The sequence below is a fragment of the Lissotriton vulgaris genome, chromosome 11 (assembly GCF_964263255.1).
Source record: "Lissotriton vulgaris chromosome 11, aLisVul1.2, whole genome shotgun sequence".
Taxonomy (NCBI): Eukaryota; Metazoa; Chordata; class Amphibia; order Caudata; family Salamandridae; genus Lissotriton; species Lissotriton vulgaris.
Window position 1 is genome coordinate 425,523,934 of NC_141699.1, and position 18,521 is coordinate 425,542,454.

The following is an 18,521-nucleotide window of genomic DNA, read 5'->3' on the forward strand; positions in this document are numbered from 1 at the left end:
ACTTGGATGAAACAACTTGGGTAGACCACTTTACTAAATTATATTCAGCTCCTGAAATAGGTAGTTTTGAAAGTGAGGGACTAGTATTAAACTTGAGTGCAGTTAAAGTAAAATTTAGCCTACAAGAAACACTTGTGGCCATTAACTCAGTCCTATACAAACATGACCCTAGTGTATGGGGCCCCTACATCAACCACCTATGTAACCCCGTAGCAGCCGGAGCAGAAATTCCTGAAACATGGAGAGGCGATGAAATCATTTGTATTTTTAAAAAGGGCGATAGGAACGATCCTGGGAACTATTGGCCGATAAGTTCAATTGACATTTTACAAAAACTATATGCAAGGCACATTTTAAATCACATTAATCTCTGTATTGATGATGAGCAGATTTTAACTAAATTTCAGGCAGGATTCAGACCCAAAATTAGCACCATAGACCAGGTGTTCAGATTCGCTTGCATGTGTTGGAAATATGTTAAGGAAGGGCCACCTATATGTGGCATTTGTTGACTTAAGCGCCGCATTTGATCTTATCCCGTGACATTTATTATGGGAAGCTCTTAACAGTCAGGGACTACCGGCCAACCTCCTGGAGCTACTAATTAGATTACATCATAACAACTATGCAAAGGTGAGGTGGGGACCAGATGGTGAACATACTAGTGCAATACCAATTAAGAGGGGCGTCTGTCAAGGATGTGTATTAGCACCAACTTTGTTCTCCTTAATTGTAAATGATATCCCCAGTTTCTTAAAAGGCTGTAGCAATGATGCCCCAAGATTGGGAGATGAGACAATAACCGCTCTTTTATTTGCGGACTATACCATTTTAGTTTCACAAACACCAAAGGGTCTGCAATGTTTGCTCAACAACTTCCAAATCTATTGTAGCAATAAAGATCTAGAGATCAACACCAGTAAAACCAAGTATATGGCGATAAATCCGCATAGGTCTTTTAATGGTAATAGGGTCTTAAACGGGCAAAGAATAGAATATGTCTACAATTTTACGTATTTGGGTGTCTCAATTGATTAAAAAATGTCCTGGAAAACTCAGATTGAAAAGAGCAAGCTTTTGCTCACCCAAAACACACTACCAATCCTAAAAAAACATGGACATAGTCACAACAAACAGTGCTTCCTGCGCTTGAGGTTTTTAAGTTCAAAGCGCAATCTACGGTTATTTATGTCGCGGAGCTGTGGGGACCAGCATGTAAAAGGGAGTTCGAGCTGAATTAAAAAAATTTTTTAGAGCATTGCTTAAATTACCAACTCGTACCCCGTTAACGCCACTGATGCTGGACTCAATGTGAAGCGAACAGACTACCATGTAATCATCAGACCTCTAATGTTTTGGGTTAGGATTTGGACAACACCTGAACTAAAACTAATGGATTACAGGGCAGCTTTAATTGAGATAAAGGATCTTGACACCTATAGTTGTCTCGCATCGTTTTGCCATGTTAGGACATGGTTGACAACGATCGGTCTTGTACATTTTTGGAATACTCCACTTGTAATGACTACAAGCTCAAAGAAGGTTCTAAAAACATCATTTTGGGCTTATATGGAGCAAAATAGACCAAATGACAGAGCAAATCGATCATTGACTAGTGAATTTTTGTTGTATAAAGCTAGCCCAAGTTTTGAACCCTTTTTAAATGAGATAAATCCCCCCCTTGCCGAATCATTATACCTGAAGTATAGATATTGTATATTAATGTTAAAATCATGTGTTGCAAGATGGACTAAGGATAATAATGATCTATGTACTCTGTGCTCTGGGGGTACAAGAGATGACATTACTCATGTTCTCCTTTTTTTGCCCAGCCTATGGGATGGCAAGGAAAAGATGGATAAAACCATTGTGTAGAAACATAGGTGTGAGATCATATCGAGAAGCGGAAAGGCTACTGAAGACAGACACCAGCCAAGTATTTGTCTTTGCTGTAAGTAGATTTTTGTTAACAGTGAACTTCATTAGGATAAAGGCAGGCGAGAAGTTCTAGAACCCAAATATACACCCAAGGAAGAACTAGGGACTACTGTGGGATGCTGGATTTAAACTATGGTCGGGGGGGGGGGTTGCTAACTGTCAAAATAATTGTAAATTTTAAATTCAATTGTAAATTTATTGAAAATTGATCATTTTTAGTTTTGATATGTGCCTTTTTATTATTTATTGTATTTATTGAAAAATCTTGACTATCACAATCCCTCCTTAATTATTATTGTAAAAGTATATCAGCAAGAATTGTATTATTACGAAAATGCCTTGGATGAACATGTTTTTCTTTTTTTAATGTACCTTTTATGATACGGTTGTATCGAAATAAAGATTTAATTGAATTGAATTAATTGACTTGACCTATGTTACATAGAAAGTAAAAAAAACCCTTTGACTTCTCAGTTTATCTCTTGGTATCTTGGGATTTGGCATACTACATGTGCATTTGTTTCCCTCATGTGAGTGCCCCCAGCTGGCTCTCTTACCTTCAACCCAGGCCACTGGAATTACTGTCTTTACTGTAATGATTTTAATTAATCGAACAGTTAATAAAATTCAACATTGGAATTATGCAGGAAGAGAAAGCGAAATTATGCTGCAGGTATGAGTAAATTATGTGGCAGGAAAATCCAAATTATGCAGCACATTTCGTAACAGTTACCTCATTATTTTGTCATTTTTAAACTTGTTAGTTCTAGTTTAAAACCCAACTATAGCAATAAGCTACAGAAAGGGAACCAGTCCATGTTTTGGAAAGTGCCGTCCACTGCAAGGTAACATGTGTCGCAGTGCTTTTAGAAACCTTTGAACTGTTTGAGCTAGAAATAAATTTTGTTTTTTTGTTAAAATCTGAATATTATGCAAATGATAGTTTATATGACAAATTCAGCAAATCTATAATAATGCGAAACTCGCTGCAGTCTCGTAACTCCAGTGGCCCTGCTTTATTCCCTTCTTTCAGCTTGGGCACGGACCTGACAGCAGGTTTTACTCATTCACTGTGCAGTGAGAGATTTGCTGCTAGCCCGTGAAGAATAGGGGACTAAAGCTCCCGTATCCCCTTTAGCCTTCTGCTCCACTTGGCAGAGTACACGCTATATAAGCACATGAGCTTTACAGACCTTTCACACCAGAAGAGCTGAAAAGGGAAGAAAAGGACAATGGAGTGTCCTCCATTCATATGAAACTAAAAACCCAAAAAGGCCAATTTTCCAAAACTCTTCAAAGATGAATGTGTTGGAGAATGGAGCTTATTTGGTTTTGGCTTCACGGATTGCTCCAGGATATTGTGGCACAGATCAAGACATTTTGCAACATAAAAAATTAAATTACACAGCACACAATGGCCCTTTTTGCACCATTATTGCTGCACGTTATCGTACTCGTTATCCTAGGGTTTCAGCTTTAAAAACAATGGAAACTGTTCCCTCAGAGTAATTTTTAGGTCTCGCCTAGCCCATTCTGCAAGGAATGGATAGGGGAGAATTATAGTGGGCAAAATAAGTTCTCAAACCATCGGGCGGATTTCAAACAGTTCACGTGAACACAAGCACACGCTTTTCCCTCGCTCCCGAGCCGCCTGCCTCCGAGAGCTTCACTTCAAAGGGCTCCGCTCCCCCGCCCACTGCTTGACACTTCACGGCCGCCAGGCCGTGTCTCCCATTTCTCCTCCCCCGCCCCCTGCTTCACACTTTTCACGGCCGCCAGGCCATGTCTCTCATTTCTCCTCCCCCTCCCCACAGCAATGCCAAGAGCTTGTATCTACTTGTTTTCAACTAGTAGCAAGTTGTATTAGATGCATTATAGATGTGTTTTTTTTAAAACGTGAAAAAGTACAAGGGTCCAAGTTTGTTTACAACGCATGCCCTTAACTTTTAAACGCGTCTCTTCTTTCCGTCCCCTGCCTCCTGCACTCTCGCGGACTCCGGTGCATGTGTCTGGCACCTCTCAGCAGAACACAGGCTGATACAGGCAAAATGTGCCCCAACCCCCGCTCCACTGTAGCCAGCAACAGACTCCGCACCTTTCCCTCTGAGCTTTCAAAAGCATTTTAGAAGGCATTGTGTTCCCCATCTTTTCTCCTTCACAGACCAGCGCTATGTATCCAATGGTGCACAATAGCGCTGCCAATAATGACGGTCTTTAGCGCCGGCGCACGAGAAGCAAACTCTGCCTCTGAATTAAACCTCTTCACAAGTGTGCAGAGCTTTCAGCTGCTGAGCCCCAACGCCGGAGAGTCAGCCCGTTCAAAGTGCTGTTCGGAAACACCACAGCCATCTGCCCACCTATAGTCCGCAATCCTAGTTAATAAACTGCTTTGCGCACACCTAAAAGAGCACAACAATTCGGAAAGATGGGCTACGAGAGCATAGGGAAGGCGCATATAATGCAATTCCATAAGCACCGTGTTTATTCTTTTAAACAAATAGAGGCTTCTGTCAAGGTGTAACTTGCCACCCGTTCACCTAAATGTCTTCCAAATATTAAGTGCCTTTGTTAATCCGATTTTTTGTGACATCTTTGGCTTTCTCTGCAAGAGTGTGTGCGTGATTAATTATTAATGCCCGGAAATAATTCCAGTGCCACTTACTGAAATATTAAAAATGTTGTGTAAATTAATACACACCCATATGGTGCAAGCTGTGGGGGCTGCTATGTTATTGTGGGAGGGGCGGCTGGCTCAGGCCCCCTTTCAGGCTCCTAATTCGACCTAACGCCTTAGAACATCTGTGAGATACAGGAGTCATTCGCAGTGGCCCGCATCATATTTTGTTGGAAGACAGTGGGCCCATCATGTTGTGCTGCGCCGCCGCCACGCATCTCCTTACACGTGCACACAATGTGGATCAAGCCCCATTCTGTAGCAAGAGCCGCCTCCCCATCTCCCTCAGTAGCCCACAAAGTTCACTCCCAACTCCCACTGTGTCCGGTCAGGACCTCGCTATTTCCCATATGCTGCGAAGAAATATCTCCAGCCCCCACCCAGTGCTCTGGCCCGCAGGCCAGCGCAGTAAAGCATAGCTGGCATCATATATGGCTTGGCACCTTTCAAGCTGATAGATGCGCTTGGATGCTGCCAGCTGGAGATTTGCGCTTATGTGACACAGGTCAACTCAGGTGCCAACATACGACTGTTGCAGGGAGCCTGCTTTCGTTCTCTTTTGTTATGCAAGTAGAAGCATATTACAACCAAAAAATGCCACCTTACAATGGTTAAAAGAAAAAAAAACAGTATTCCTGGCAGCGCCCATATAAGCATTTAGAGGCTTAATTTTAACCAGTGTCTAACGGGACCCTCATTCTTTTCACGCTCCATATTGGCTTGGTTAACTGGAGGTTTGAGCTTGGGTGACACAGGTCAGCTGTTTTGTACGGTGTTTTTGCATACAATGCGTATTTGTGTGCAGTGCGAGTTCTTTGTGTGGTTGCATGTACATTGCTCTATTTGTAAAAGAATAAATGCCATTGCCCCACAGATTTCTTCATAAGCTCAGGGACCGCGCTATCAAAGGTTGGGGCGCCGTATAACAAGTGCCTGGTCTTGCTTCTACCTCCGGCCTCTTTAATCCACCAGCAGCTGCCCCCTGCCTGCACGTAGTGTGGGCTACGGAATGCACGCATGTGTTGGTTGTGTTTACTATTGTGTTAGAGTTGTTTGGGATTTAGAAATGATTTTAAATGCATGAGTGTCTGACAGGCCGTGTTAGTTACTCTTTGCTGCGGCGGTGCCTTGTTCTTTATAGGCCGCCCTTGTTGCCCCGGGTGGGGGAGTGTTTATGTGGCCCTGCGTGTGGCCACTCTACATTGTTTTGTGCCCTTCCACATTGTATCGACTTCCATTTTGAGCTGCTTAAATCAGAAATGCGGCCGGCTCCAAGTTTGTTTACATTGTGGCCTCGGCTTCGGATTTGTAAAAGAATAAACACCAGTGCCCCACAGATTTTCTTCATAAGCTCACTCCACTACTACTATTGTAATTGAGATACTATTTCCCAACCTCCACCCTCCCATTGTTTTTGCCCTCCTCCCCCATAACAAAAATACGAAATTAGCATTAGAACTGGCAGAGAAAAGTTCCCAGCATTGCATGGACAAAAAACTAGAACCATTTTTTTGTGTTCTGTTTTTTATTAGGGTTGTTCAGTTGTACATAAAGTTTGCTTGTTTTTTTATAGCAAGGGCTCAAATTATATTCTCAGCTGGGGAGCAGAGTGGAGTGGACACCCATGGTGAGCAGGTTTCGGATGTAACAATACGGACCTTAGCAGGGGCTTTCGAGAACCCTTAATGAGCAACAGGACGCTGCCAGCGCCTTCAATCGACCTTCACTTTCCTTAAAGTTCTTTCCCCTTTGTCCTTTAGTAAGTCCACTTATTTTTAAATCCGACCTATGCAATGCTTAATTTGTGTAAATTCACTGGAAGGCTGCATGCCCAGAGGCAGTTGTAAAAGTCACATACTTCACTATTCGTCGCTTCGCTCTGCCCCCTGCGTGACCCCCACCCCACCAAGCAGAAAGGAAGCGGACATTTGTTTAGAGCTTGTAAATTCCGAACCAATTGGCCTGCGTCCCCGAATGTGAAAGGGGCTCGATAAGATCTGCTTGTAGGCCAACTCCCCAAACCACTTAGAAGGGCTCTCAAAGGCTCAATGGCCAAAGCTGGTGAGATGCCACTAGGGCAGCAGATGCCGTCTTTAGTAGTCTGATGACTGCAAACCTTGTTTTTTGTAGGTACAGAAATAACAGCCCATTGCTTTAAGCTTCTATGTTCACACACGTTGTAACGCTGAAATTAATAAACAAAAGTCGGCGATGATTTCAAAGCTTTATGTTAAAAACAAAGGCACTTTGCTTGTAAGTGTGTACCCCTCCAACTAACTTCGAAGTTTAAAAGACACTGAGGTGTCCGTAATTATGCATGCCCTGCTTCGAGCACTTCAGTAATGATAGGAACTGTTGTAAGGCTGTTCTGGCAGGTCTCCGTGCAAAGTTGGAGTCTCGTAAAGTGTGTGCAAAGATACGTCTAGCTCAATAGATCAGAAAGTTGCAAAACAATATATACACATTTGTGTTAAGGAATTATCTCAGAAGCATCTCGAGCCTTTGGAAACGAGGCTTCCCCCCTCTTTCTTCTACCTCCCAGGAAAGTGCATTGCTAGGGATCCGGTTTCAGTTGCAGCTCACAGTTTAGAGAGATAACCGTCATTAACAGGCTGCTAGGTACAAAGTGTACTGCTTGCTACCTTCTGACCAAACGGCTGTACTTGGTAAATGAATTTCAATGCAAATGCAAGGAATGCTGCTTTACTAGTTCATAATTGGTACTGGGCTGGCCGCTGAAGGTGCGTTATTTACATGCCCAGCATCAGGTTACCACCATGTGTTTGGATGTTAACTGTATGACAAACTTATATTTGTGACTGATTTAACTCCCTTCACTGCTAGGCACCCCCCTCCCCCTCACACACACACACATCCCAGTGCTAAGCCTTTTTTTGGGGCTATTTGGGTTTTAGTTTGCGCTTACGCTTCCATAACTTTTTGTCCACATAAACTGCCCACACCCAATTTGCGTCCTTTTTTCCCAACATCCTGGGATGTCTAAAAGCACCCAGGGTTTGTTGATTACTTTTAGGGGACTCAATGCCACAGCACCACTCAACGCCACAGCACCACTCAACGCCACAGCATCACTCAACGCCACCAGAGCATCAATCTGTGCAACCATTCAACAACACCTGGTTCAAATATGTTCTCTCAATGTTTCAAGCTTTATTACAAATGTAACAAAAAGATGTTAATATTTCACTTATGTTCTTGGATTTTCATAACAATAAAATACACTGAACATAATCTTCACAAGTTATTTTAAAAACTTTAAGCTATTGTTATTAATTACAATAACTTTTATTTAAGTATTAATTATTGGAAAAAAATTAAAAGCCATTGTTATTTGTAATATCAATACATGTAAGTCACGTAAATACAACACATATTGCGTTACAAATGCTATAGGTGTCACATTTGCGAAAGTTATAACTATTGGCATTGTAAATGACAAAGCTATTAATTTTACTATTTTCAAAAACAAAACATAAATAAACAAGCATTTGCAATGCAATAGGTCTCGCATTAGGAAAGTTTGAGCTATTGGTATTGTAAATGACAAATTTTTCATTTATGTGTTGGTTTTGAAAATAGCTAAATTAATAACTTTGTCATTTACAATGCCAATAGTTTTAACTTTTGGAAATGTGACACCTATAGCATTTGTAATGAAATATGTGTTGTAGTTACGTGACTTAGATGTATTGATATTACAAATAACAATGGCTTTTATTTTTTTAATAATTAATATTTAAATAAAAGCTATTATAATTTATAATGGCAATAGCTTTTTGTGAATAATTTTTGTGAAGATTATGTTAATACTGTTTTAAAGCCTAGAAAAACATCAGATGTCACTTAAAGTTATACTTTTATCTTGCTAGTTTAATGTGAGGTTGCTGTGGCGCTTATTAAGACGTAATCTGCTCAACCCTTAGTTAAAAAGTAAGATAGTGGATTAACACGTCGTTAATACAAAAATTGTGATTGCTCATCATATTTTCTCATGATGCATTTTGATTACAATTGTTGTGAAACTTCAAAATGTATTTTTTCGAAATAAATTAAAATTGGTTAAAAATGTCTAAGAACGGTCATACTTTCTGTGTGTGAGCTACTGCGTGTGTATGTGAGGAGTGAATGGGTGCGTGTGTGTAAAAGGATGTGTGTGCAACTGAATGTGTATCTGTGAATGAGTTCTTTTTTTCTGTTAGGATTGTGACATTGAGATGCAGGTCCGTAAAATGTTACCCAAATATTATGCAGCACTTGATATTCATTCATGGCATTTAGGAAATGGAATGACTGTTTACAGGCCTGAAATGCAATACTTCAAAGTTTACAGAAAGCTTCCCTTGCCATTTGTGTGAATGACTGTGGATCAACAGAAACTCGGTCGTGACTGAGGTCCAGGCGGGGCATTTGGATAGAATTTAGCGTTTCCATAGGTACCAGCTTTTGACACTGTTGGCACCAAAGTGTCGCTGGTTTCATCTTTGTGTTTACATGTGGCAGCATTCTCCAAGTCCTAGTGAAACCTGACATGCAAAAGTTGAATTTAAGTTCACAATTGGTGTATGATGCAAAGAACAAATTACACATGAGTTATGGATTTTGGATTGTCTCATTGGCATGTTTGCCCACTTATCCCCAGACAGAGGCATGCACCCATAAGTCAAACACTTCAGCCACCGGTTACACACCTCACACAGCCTGCACGCCACAGGGAGCCACCACGCTCCGGGCATTAGCCGGCATGCTGTGGCGGGGAGACGGAGGGCGGTGGCCCCGGCTCCTGCGGGGGCTGGAGCTGGTCCTGTGGCTCCGGGAGGTGCACGGACTGCTGCTGGCTGGCCGGGCCCCCCAGGCCCCTCATACAACTCTCGCTGACTTTATTGGCCTTGTGGTGGGGCAGGGGGCCGCCGGGGGACTGCAGGGAGCAGGCCGGCCGGTGGTACTCGCTCTCCGCGAGCGGGGAGGGCTGGGGGTACTGCGGCTGAGCACCATTGGTAGGGGTAACCACCGTAGACTGCAGCGCTGTCGTAGTAGGTCGCCTTTTACATTTCGTTGTTTCCCAATATTTATTTCAGAAACTGACAGGGTCTTGACACCCGTGAAGAGTAACATTGGCACCTCTCGGTCACGTGGTCTCGCTGGTGCTGGAGGCCGTCGCGGGCCCAGCGCTCGCGCTCCCCAGGGCCGCCCCTCCCACTGGCGGGGGCTGCAAGCCGCGTGGGGCCGAAGAGGCGTGCGCCGTGTCCGCCATAGGAACGTTGTCAATGCCCGCACGTGTTTCCATAAAGCTTCGCTTGTTTTGTTGAATGAAGACCTGGTGACACCCCTCCGTTTGCGTTTCAACTTATCGGCATGCTGGGAAGTGATAGGGCGCTGCCCGCGGCGACCCGGAAGCTCTTGGCCGGCCGGCCAATCCGCTAGCGGCCGACCGGAAGTCCCGCTTCCAGAGGTCCAGCGCATGGAGCGCCCTGCCGGTCCGGAGTAGCCCGGGTCCCCAGGAGGGGGCCGGGGAGAAGGAGGAGTGTGGCGCCTGTTTCGGGGCTCCTCTGACCTGAGGGAGCCCCGATTTCGAAGAGGAGACGCGAGGAGCGGAGCGCGAGAGGAGCCCCGCCGGAAGAGCGCAGTCGGTGAGTGGGGCCCAGGGCTGATGTCAAGTGCGTGCGTGCCTGTGTGTATGCCTGTGGGGGAGGGGAGGGGAGGGAAGGGGGGGAGTGTGTGCGCGCGTGTGTGCGTGTGTGCGCGAGGGAATGTGTGTGCGCATGCGTGACTGTGTGTGATTGAGAGAGAATGCGAGGCGGGGGAAAGTGTGTCGTGTGCCTGTATGTGTGCCGTGTGCCTGCGTGCGCCTGTGTGAGTGTCTGTGTGAGTGCGTGCGTGCATGCAGAGGGGTGGGGGCTGCCTGTGTCTGTGTGTGAGCAAGGGATTTGCACCGCGCAATCGCAGCTACCAGACGCTCGCTCCCGAGGTGAAATCCGACCTCGTCAAAGCGCGCGTCTGGTAGCTGTCCACTCTCCTAAATATCGGCAACATAAGTTGTCGAGCTGATGCATTCATGCTTCGCATGAATGCCACATCAGCTCGACCTAAAAATGTGTCATTTATAATACCAATGGCTCAAACTTTCCTAATGCGAGACCTATTGCATTGCAAATGCTTGTTAAAGTATCTGGATGTGTCATATTTGAAATAATCATATTTAAAGTATCTGGCTGTGTTTTTTTTACTATATATTCCTTTGTGGTAACAATTTTGAGCATAGATTAAGCCAAGCACAATAGGTGGTCATTGGTCCTGTTTTCTGTGTGATTACCCTGACTTGGCTCTGGGAAACGGGACAGACAACCCCATCTGCTTTATGACACAATGTCCCAACATTTGCCAATAATTACAGAAGGACATAGGAGCAGGAGGATACGATGTATGGGGCTTACAGGCAAAACACTGGGAGGTTGTCTCTGTTAAGTAGCCTGGCAGGCAGTGGCAGCTGCTCTGTTAAGGCAGAGGAGTGTTGCACCACTGCTTTTAAGCAGTGTAACAAAGAAAAATTAAAATGAACATTATTATTATTTTACTTGTTCCTGGGGCGGGCGGGGCTGTTCCAATGAAAGAGCAGAGCAGAGTAGGAGTGGTTTGTGCATTTTCCCTGTTCTCCACACAGGCTGCATTGCAGCCTGCGTGGTGACCATTCCCTGGCTCCCTATTCCTGGCGGAGCGTCGAACCACGACGCTCAGACCAATCACAATGCTGTATTGCAGCGTTGTGATTGGTATGGGGAGCCTGGGTTTTTACTGGTTCCCAAGTCCTGATGGAGGAGAGATGCGGCAACGATAAGGTACGTTCCCCCCCCCACCCCCCCTTTTTTTTTTTACAGGCCTACTACTGTAGCCTCTTTGTGCAATTTTAAAACTGCAAATTGAACCGGTCAACCCATCTTCCCAGGCCTAAAACCAATTTTTAAATATTAGTAAGTCACCCACTAAGTAACCCTTAATGCCCAATACGGCATGGTTCATGGTATTTAAAAGTAGGACATGGAAATGTTTAATGTAAAACATGTCTTTACAGTGACATGGCCCAAAAATATATTTTCACTGTAGAAGGCATGTTCCTCAGGAAAGCATAGGGATATAATATTTAAATTAAATATTGTTATATGTGCTTAGAAACAGCTACAAAGTTCATTCTTGAGACTTTAAAAAATATTTCTTACAATCCAACTTCATTGGTAAAGTTGGATTTGTACTAAGTATTTTACAAAAGTTTTTTTTCTAAAAGTCAACTTTACCTGCCTAAAGCCTTTAGAAGCCCATAAGAGCCTACAACTGTCTCTCAGGAGCTGAATAGCTCGTTGATGAGGTGTGAACTTGCTCCTAGAGCAGAAATAAGGACCTTGGGTGCGAGGAGGTGTTCTGTTCCTCTAACAGGATGATTTCTGGTCTATGTCCAGGAACTTAAATAATTTCAAAGTAGTCTATCCTGTCACAGGAAGATGTAGCTAACACCAGACCCTGCCCCATCACTTGCCCACCTAGTCAGCCACACACCAGTTCCAGTGGGAGAGGAGCTGCCTTTAGACCTGGTTTTGAGTGACCACATAGGATGGGTTGCTCATTTCCCTCTCCACATCTGGGTTCAGAAGCTATGCACAGGGGAGGAAAGGTTCTGCCATGTTGGATTTAGGTAGACCGGGGCACTGTCGGATTGTTTGCAGTATGGCCTACAAGAACTGCTGAAAAAGTGGGTAATGTTACAACTTTTTCCCTGTGGGTGAGGACAGGGCCAGGAGACACCCCACCAGGCACCCACTTGGCACCCCTGAGCACCCTCTTCAGAATACTGCTGGACCAGTGTAAGACAGAAGGACTGCTCCTTCTGTTGAGACGTGAGGAGACCAGTAAGACTGGACATGCTTCCACTTCTATCCAAAACAAAGAAGTGGTTTCCAAGGGCCGGGTGGCTGGCCTCCTGATAAGCTACAGGGACACAACCAGCTCCATGAACCCCTACTCCTGAAGCTCCCTGCTGACCAGTTCCAACTGAACCAGCCCTGGACCCTGCAGTTGGCTTCTTCTGTATTGAGTCTTGACCGCCACATGTTGTTCCTGGGGTCCTCATAACCATGGCTGTGTCAAAGTGTACTGCTTAAAAACATTCTGAGAAACCTTACATGCTTATAAACGTTTTAGCTGCAAAGGCCTCCGGAGAATTGGGACAAACCTACCAAGTCAATCCGAATGCGTGCCAAAGATTCAATTTGCTCACACTCTGAGCTTTTCTGCAGCAACAAATACATTTCAGCAGGAAGGTGCGAAAATGCTACATGAGACCTCTTGCTGCCATCGCACGCCAACACAACCTCAACATCATCTCCTACGCCGACGACACCCAGCTGATCCTTTCCCTCACCGGAGACCCCGAAACCGCCAGAACCAGCCTACACGAAGGGATGAAAGACGTCGCCGAATGGATGAAGAACAGCCGCCTGAAACTGAACTCAGACAAGACGGAAGTCCTCATCCTGGGACCACCGCCCTCCGCCTGGGACGACTCCTGGTGGCCCCCAGCCCTGGGCACCGCTCCCAAGCCAACAGACCACGCACGCAACCTGGGCTTCATCCTGGACCCCTCCCTCTTGATGACCAGACAAGTCAACGCCGTCTCCTCATCATGCTTCCACACCCTTTGCATGCTTCACAAGATCTTCAGATGGATCCCGACCGAAACCAGGAAGACGGTCACCCAGGCCCTCGTCACCAGCCGACTGGACTACGGAAACACCCTCTACGCCGGAACCACAGCCAAGCTACAGAATAGACTCCAACGCATCCAGAACGCCTCCGCCCGACTCATTCTGTACATCCCCCGACGCAGCCACATCTCCGTCCACCTGAAGGACCTGCACTGGCTCCCCGTCAACAAGAGGATCACGTTCAGGCTCCTCACCCACGCACACAAGTCTTTCCACCACCTGGGCCCCAAGTACCTCAACGACTGCCTGACCTTCTACACGCCCACCCGCCAGCTACGGTCTACTAGCCTCGCCCTCGTCTCCGTACCACGCATCCGAAGAGCCACCGCCGGAGGCAGATCCTTCTCCTACCTGGCGGCCAAGACATGGAACTCCCTCCCCATCCACCTTCGGCTGACCCAGGACCACCTCGCCTTCAGGAGACAACTCAAGACCTGGCTGTTCGAGCAGTAGTGGACCCCTTCCCCCAAGCGCCTTGAGACCCTTCCGGGTGAGTAGTGCGCTATACAAGTGTTATGATTGATTGATTGATTGATTGATTGATTGATTGATTGATCCATCATCGTGGAGCCAGAATCGGCTTCAGCTTTCATCCTTGCTCTGCTGGAGGAATCCGAAATTCAACAAGCATTGGAAATGCAATAGGTCTCGCATTAGAAAAGTTGGAGCTATTGGTTTTGTAAATGACAATTTTTTTTAATGTGTTGGTCTTGAAAATAGCCAAATTAATAGCTTTGTCATTTACAATGCCAATACTTTAAACTTTTTCAAATGTGACACCTATAGCATTTGTAATGCAATAGGTCTCGCAATAGAAAAGTTTGAGCTTTTGGTGTGGTAAATGTAAATATTTTTTAATTTTTGTTTGTTTTGCAAATTATAAAAGTATTAATTTTGTTATTTGAAATGCCAATAGTTATAAATTGTATTGGGTTGGATGATGGTCGCGGGGAGAAGGTGTAAGGAGCTATGATTGCGTGTGCATGTCTGCAAGTGCGGAAAATCGTTTAGAGGGGTGGGGGAAGCAGGTAGAGAGCGTGAATGGCGACAGCTAAATGTGGGCTTTTGCAGGGAAGGAAGTCGGCAGGGAAAGGGGATCTCAGCAGTGGAGGCGGAAGCCTGTGATTGGGTGTGAGCAGTGGGTGAGCTAGCTGGTGGGATTTATGCAACTGGTTACATAAGGGAAACCTGTTTCTCGGTTCACTCTTGGCAATGTTTTTAGAGTACAGGGGTTTTCTTGAAGGCTTCATATTTGAAACAATTTCTTTCAATAAATGTCCCTCAAAATAAAACACCAATGCTAAAAAATAAATAACTTTTTAAAAATGTTGAATGATCTTTCTCGTATGTTTACATGACAACTGTTTCCTGATTTACGCTCAACATCTTTGTATGGCCCAGCTCTTGTTACGGTTCTTTTAACAAGCCAGACCCCATGCTGATACAATAAAAGCGGACGATATATAAAACAAAGGTCATTTGCCATAGAGTACCCTATTTAACCGCCTCAGCAAAAATTAGACCAAGGAAGATCGCATTAATATGGTCCGCTACTGTAACACTGAGCGCATGTGTTTATACACATCAGTTTTTTTATATTACACATGACGATTCATAGAAAAATATAAAGAATAAATGCCTTATACTACCAATGTTTTTATATATTTTAATGAGAAGTAGCTCTAATCGACATTAAGATATAGGTAAACAACATCACTTGTGCTTGCAAAAGCTACATATAATATACAACTGTTTGTAATACACGCCCGATGTGTATACTAGCAAATGAAGGTAACCTAAAATTCAAGTGTGATTTTAATGTAGACAGCAGACTAAACAGAGACCATACAAAGTGTTTGAAGTACGCGCTCGCTTTGCATGTAAGTAGAAGGAGATGGCAGAAAAACAAATAGTGTGAATTGAATGGCGCCAGCAAACTAAAGAGAGACTAGACAGCCTGTTTGTGACGGGCGCTTGCTTTGCATGGAAGTAGAGGGAGATAACAGCGGAAGGAATGATATAAAGTAACAGAACACACTAAAGAGAGGACAGTCAAAGTGTTTATAATGCGCACGCGGTTTGCACCTAAGAAAACGAAGATATCAGCAAAATGAATAGTGTGAACTGAATATTTCACTCCCGTGATCGATGTGCTAGCGGGGGCTAGTGGTGTAGAGTGGCGAGAGAAGCTGAAGTTTCAGTAAGGGCGGTTGAGTTCAAATTTGGATGAGTGAGGGCCGTGGGGAGGATCGCATGGCTCGGGAGGAAGCTAAAGGGGCATGTGTGCAGGGGAATTGTGTCCGGGACTGCGCAGTTCAATGGAAGTGAAGGAATGCGGGGGGTGTGGTAATCGGCGGTGCGCAGGAAGAACTTGGGGGGTGCTCGCATGAGTTGGGTAGTCGCATGCAAAAGCCTTTCATCCTTCTGAGTCAGTTTCGGTTGGGGTACAGTTAAAAGAAAAACAAGTCGGATGGGGTGGGGGGCGGGGGAGAGGGAGAGTGAGCAGCTCGAGGCGCTATTGATTAGTCGTAAATGGTGGCGCCGTCTATAAGAAAGACTCTACTTGTGGCTGTGCCAAGGGGGCAAAAACTCATCAGACTGAACCTTCCACTTGTGCGGCATGAACAAAGCCAGAGGCAAACTGATGGCAGACCGAGGGCCATCGTCAAGAAGGTGCATCCCTGCCGTGTAAAGTAGCTGTAAAAAACACGCAGCATATGTCGACCGGAGCTAAAAAGAAAAAACAAGTTAAACAAGGGTGAAATAAAGACTCGTATTTACTGATATGACCTTGTTGCCACTCATCATTTTACCCTTGAATTTAGCTGCACACACCTGATCTTCACACAGTAAAGATGTCAGACAGCCTCGGACTTTGGGCAACAATGGAAATGGAGGCGAGAGAGACAGAGCTTGGGAGATGTAAGGGAGAAAGCAGAGTGGGTTCGGCGGGTAGGCTCGGAGGGGCATATGCGCAGGAGAACACAAAGAGATGGACGATGGTACAAAAAGGAGCGAGAGGAAGAATGAGAAAGGATCAAAGGAAAGACAATATTAGCACAAGGGGGTGTAGACTGAGGATAGAGGGACTGGCGGAGGCGCATTAACAAAAAGAAGAGAATGTGAGAGGAAGAAGATAACAGGGTGAGCGGAAAGAAGCAAAGAGAAGATTGCGAAAGAGAATCAAGCTGTAAAAGCTGTTGGCATTACTGTGGGGAAATGGGAGGGGGGAGGATTAACGCGAGACACGGCCTGGCGGCCGTGAAAGTGAAAGTACGACCGGCTTGCCGTGAATAATTAGGGGAGGAGCTGGGGAACAGATGGCTGGCTTTGATGTGCACGTGCTTTATGTCAATGCGCTTGCGCATTGAGCTTGCTTTTCACGGGCACTGGATGAAATCGCCAGTTTGGTTAACCTCTGGATAATCCCCTATATTCTCGCAAGCTGCATTGACAGGCGAGACCTAAAAAGGAGAGTATGTGCAAAGGTAGAAATCTTCACAGGGCGAATGCGCCGAAAGTACCCTGCCAGTGAAAAAACATAATTTGACACAAATTTTGAATATCATCCACGCAGAGCTTTCCTGCCAAAAGTCAACAGCTTCTCTCGGACCACGTCCAATGTCTGATAGGTTTTGTGTGCCCTTTTTTAGCCACTGCCTGCTGTCATTCCCCGCTGCGGATTTTGGACTTCTGTTTCAAGGGCCAAGTCAGAAGGTGAAACAACTGACTGGAACGAACCTGGTTTTATTGCCTGACCCATGCTCCATCATGGTCAGCCAGAAATGGTATCAAGGTACAAGCCGAGCACAACCAGATGACCGTGATTGGTGTGTAACCAATTTTGACACTATTTTTATTTAACCCTTTCGATGCTGATGACGAGCTCAGCTCGTCATGATGCACGGTTGAGCTGTGCTGATGACGAGCTCAGCTCGTCATGAAACAATGGGAAACAATGACCTGCAGCACAGGAGGGGAAAACACCTAGCAGCCAAGGTGTTAAACTTTAAAAATTCATATCTCCCGTTACGCATATTGGATTTTTATTGTCATTTTGGTGTCATTTTGTTGATTAAATGAATCTCAATTTTTAAAAAATGTGCTACGATTTTTTTTATTGTTTTTGTATTTTTTACTTCTTCACTGTTTTAGAACTTGTAAATGATTTACACGTTTTCTTAAGTTAAGCCTGTCTGCTTTGTGGCACAAGTACCATAGGTTGAATTCGGATTTATATTACTGAAACCTTTACTGGGCCCAGTAACAGAAATAGTGGCATAATTACTATTGGTGGACTACCATTCGCCCCGACTAATAATCCACTTGCTTGCATGGCAAGTATTGCAGACATTGCACTACTTGATTATAGAGTCAGCCAACCAAGTGACATCTTAAAGATGTTTGGGTCCTCAGCAATATATATCTTTGTGACCCCTTTTTAGGAACAACTTTAACTTTTTTACCCCTTTTCGGGTCATTAAAGCCCTAGTGATGCTGAACAATATTCAGTTATATGTTAGACCTTCAGAAACAGGGACCCAGAAATGCAACTAAAAGCTCAAAGTGCCTGCTGTCATCCAGCCACATAGTACCAGAATGAATGGTTGAACAAGCATCGATGAGACCATTTCTATTTGAGATTTGATCTAGATTTGTTTTAGTTGCAATACCAGCTATTCAGTGTCTAACCAGGGTGCTACTTCCATTGGAAAAATATGCTATGGGTTACTTGTTAGATGTTTGGTGTACTAGTGCATAACTTTAAAATAAGACATGACACATAATGATTAAAATGTTAGCATTCCTGCGAATGTGTAATGTCTTATATACTGGATTTCTTGCTGCAACATTGAAAATTAAAGCACTGTTCTGAGCAGTTTCACCATTCTGTTGGTAAAAATCAAATAACTTTCTCCTAATTTTGCTTTTCCTGTCTTGGCCCACTTCTTCTATTTATATGTATGACTTCTTTGGCTACCAGTAGCCGGAGTAGAGATCGAGATTATGTTTAAAGATATGTGAGGTAGGGAGAGAAGTTAATAAAGAAATGTGAGATAGCCAGAAGAAAGGATAAAGAGCTACAAAGGGGATCATTTTAGAGTGCAGTAGAGAAAGATAGAGAAAGGGAGAAGGAA

General features: G+C 44.5%; 1 protein-coding gene across 3 annotated transcripts in view; it reads left to right on the plus strand.

Annotated features, from left to right (window-relative positions):
• TMEM230 (transmembrane protein 230) overlaps positions 1 to 18,521 on the plus strand; it is a 77,648-nt gene that overhangs the window by 4,647 nt on the left and 54,480 nt on the right. The window contains exon 2 of one of the 3 annotated variants that reach the window (XM_086943512.1): positions 1,833 to 1,951. The exons of 1 other annotated variant lie outside the window; for it this stretch is intronic. The gene's annotated coding sequence lies outside the window, so the exon portion shown is untranslated. Of the gene's footprint in view, positions 1 to 1,832; positions 1,952 to 17,036; positions 17,214 to 18,521 lie in introns of those variants that run through there. One more of the 3 variants, XM_086943513.1, reaches the window with a different exon arrangement.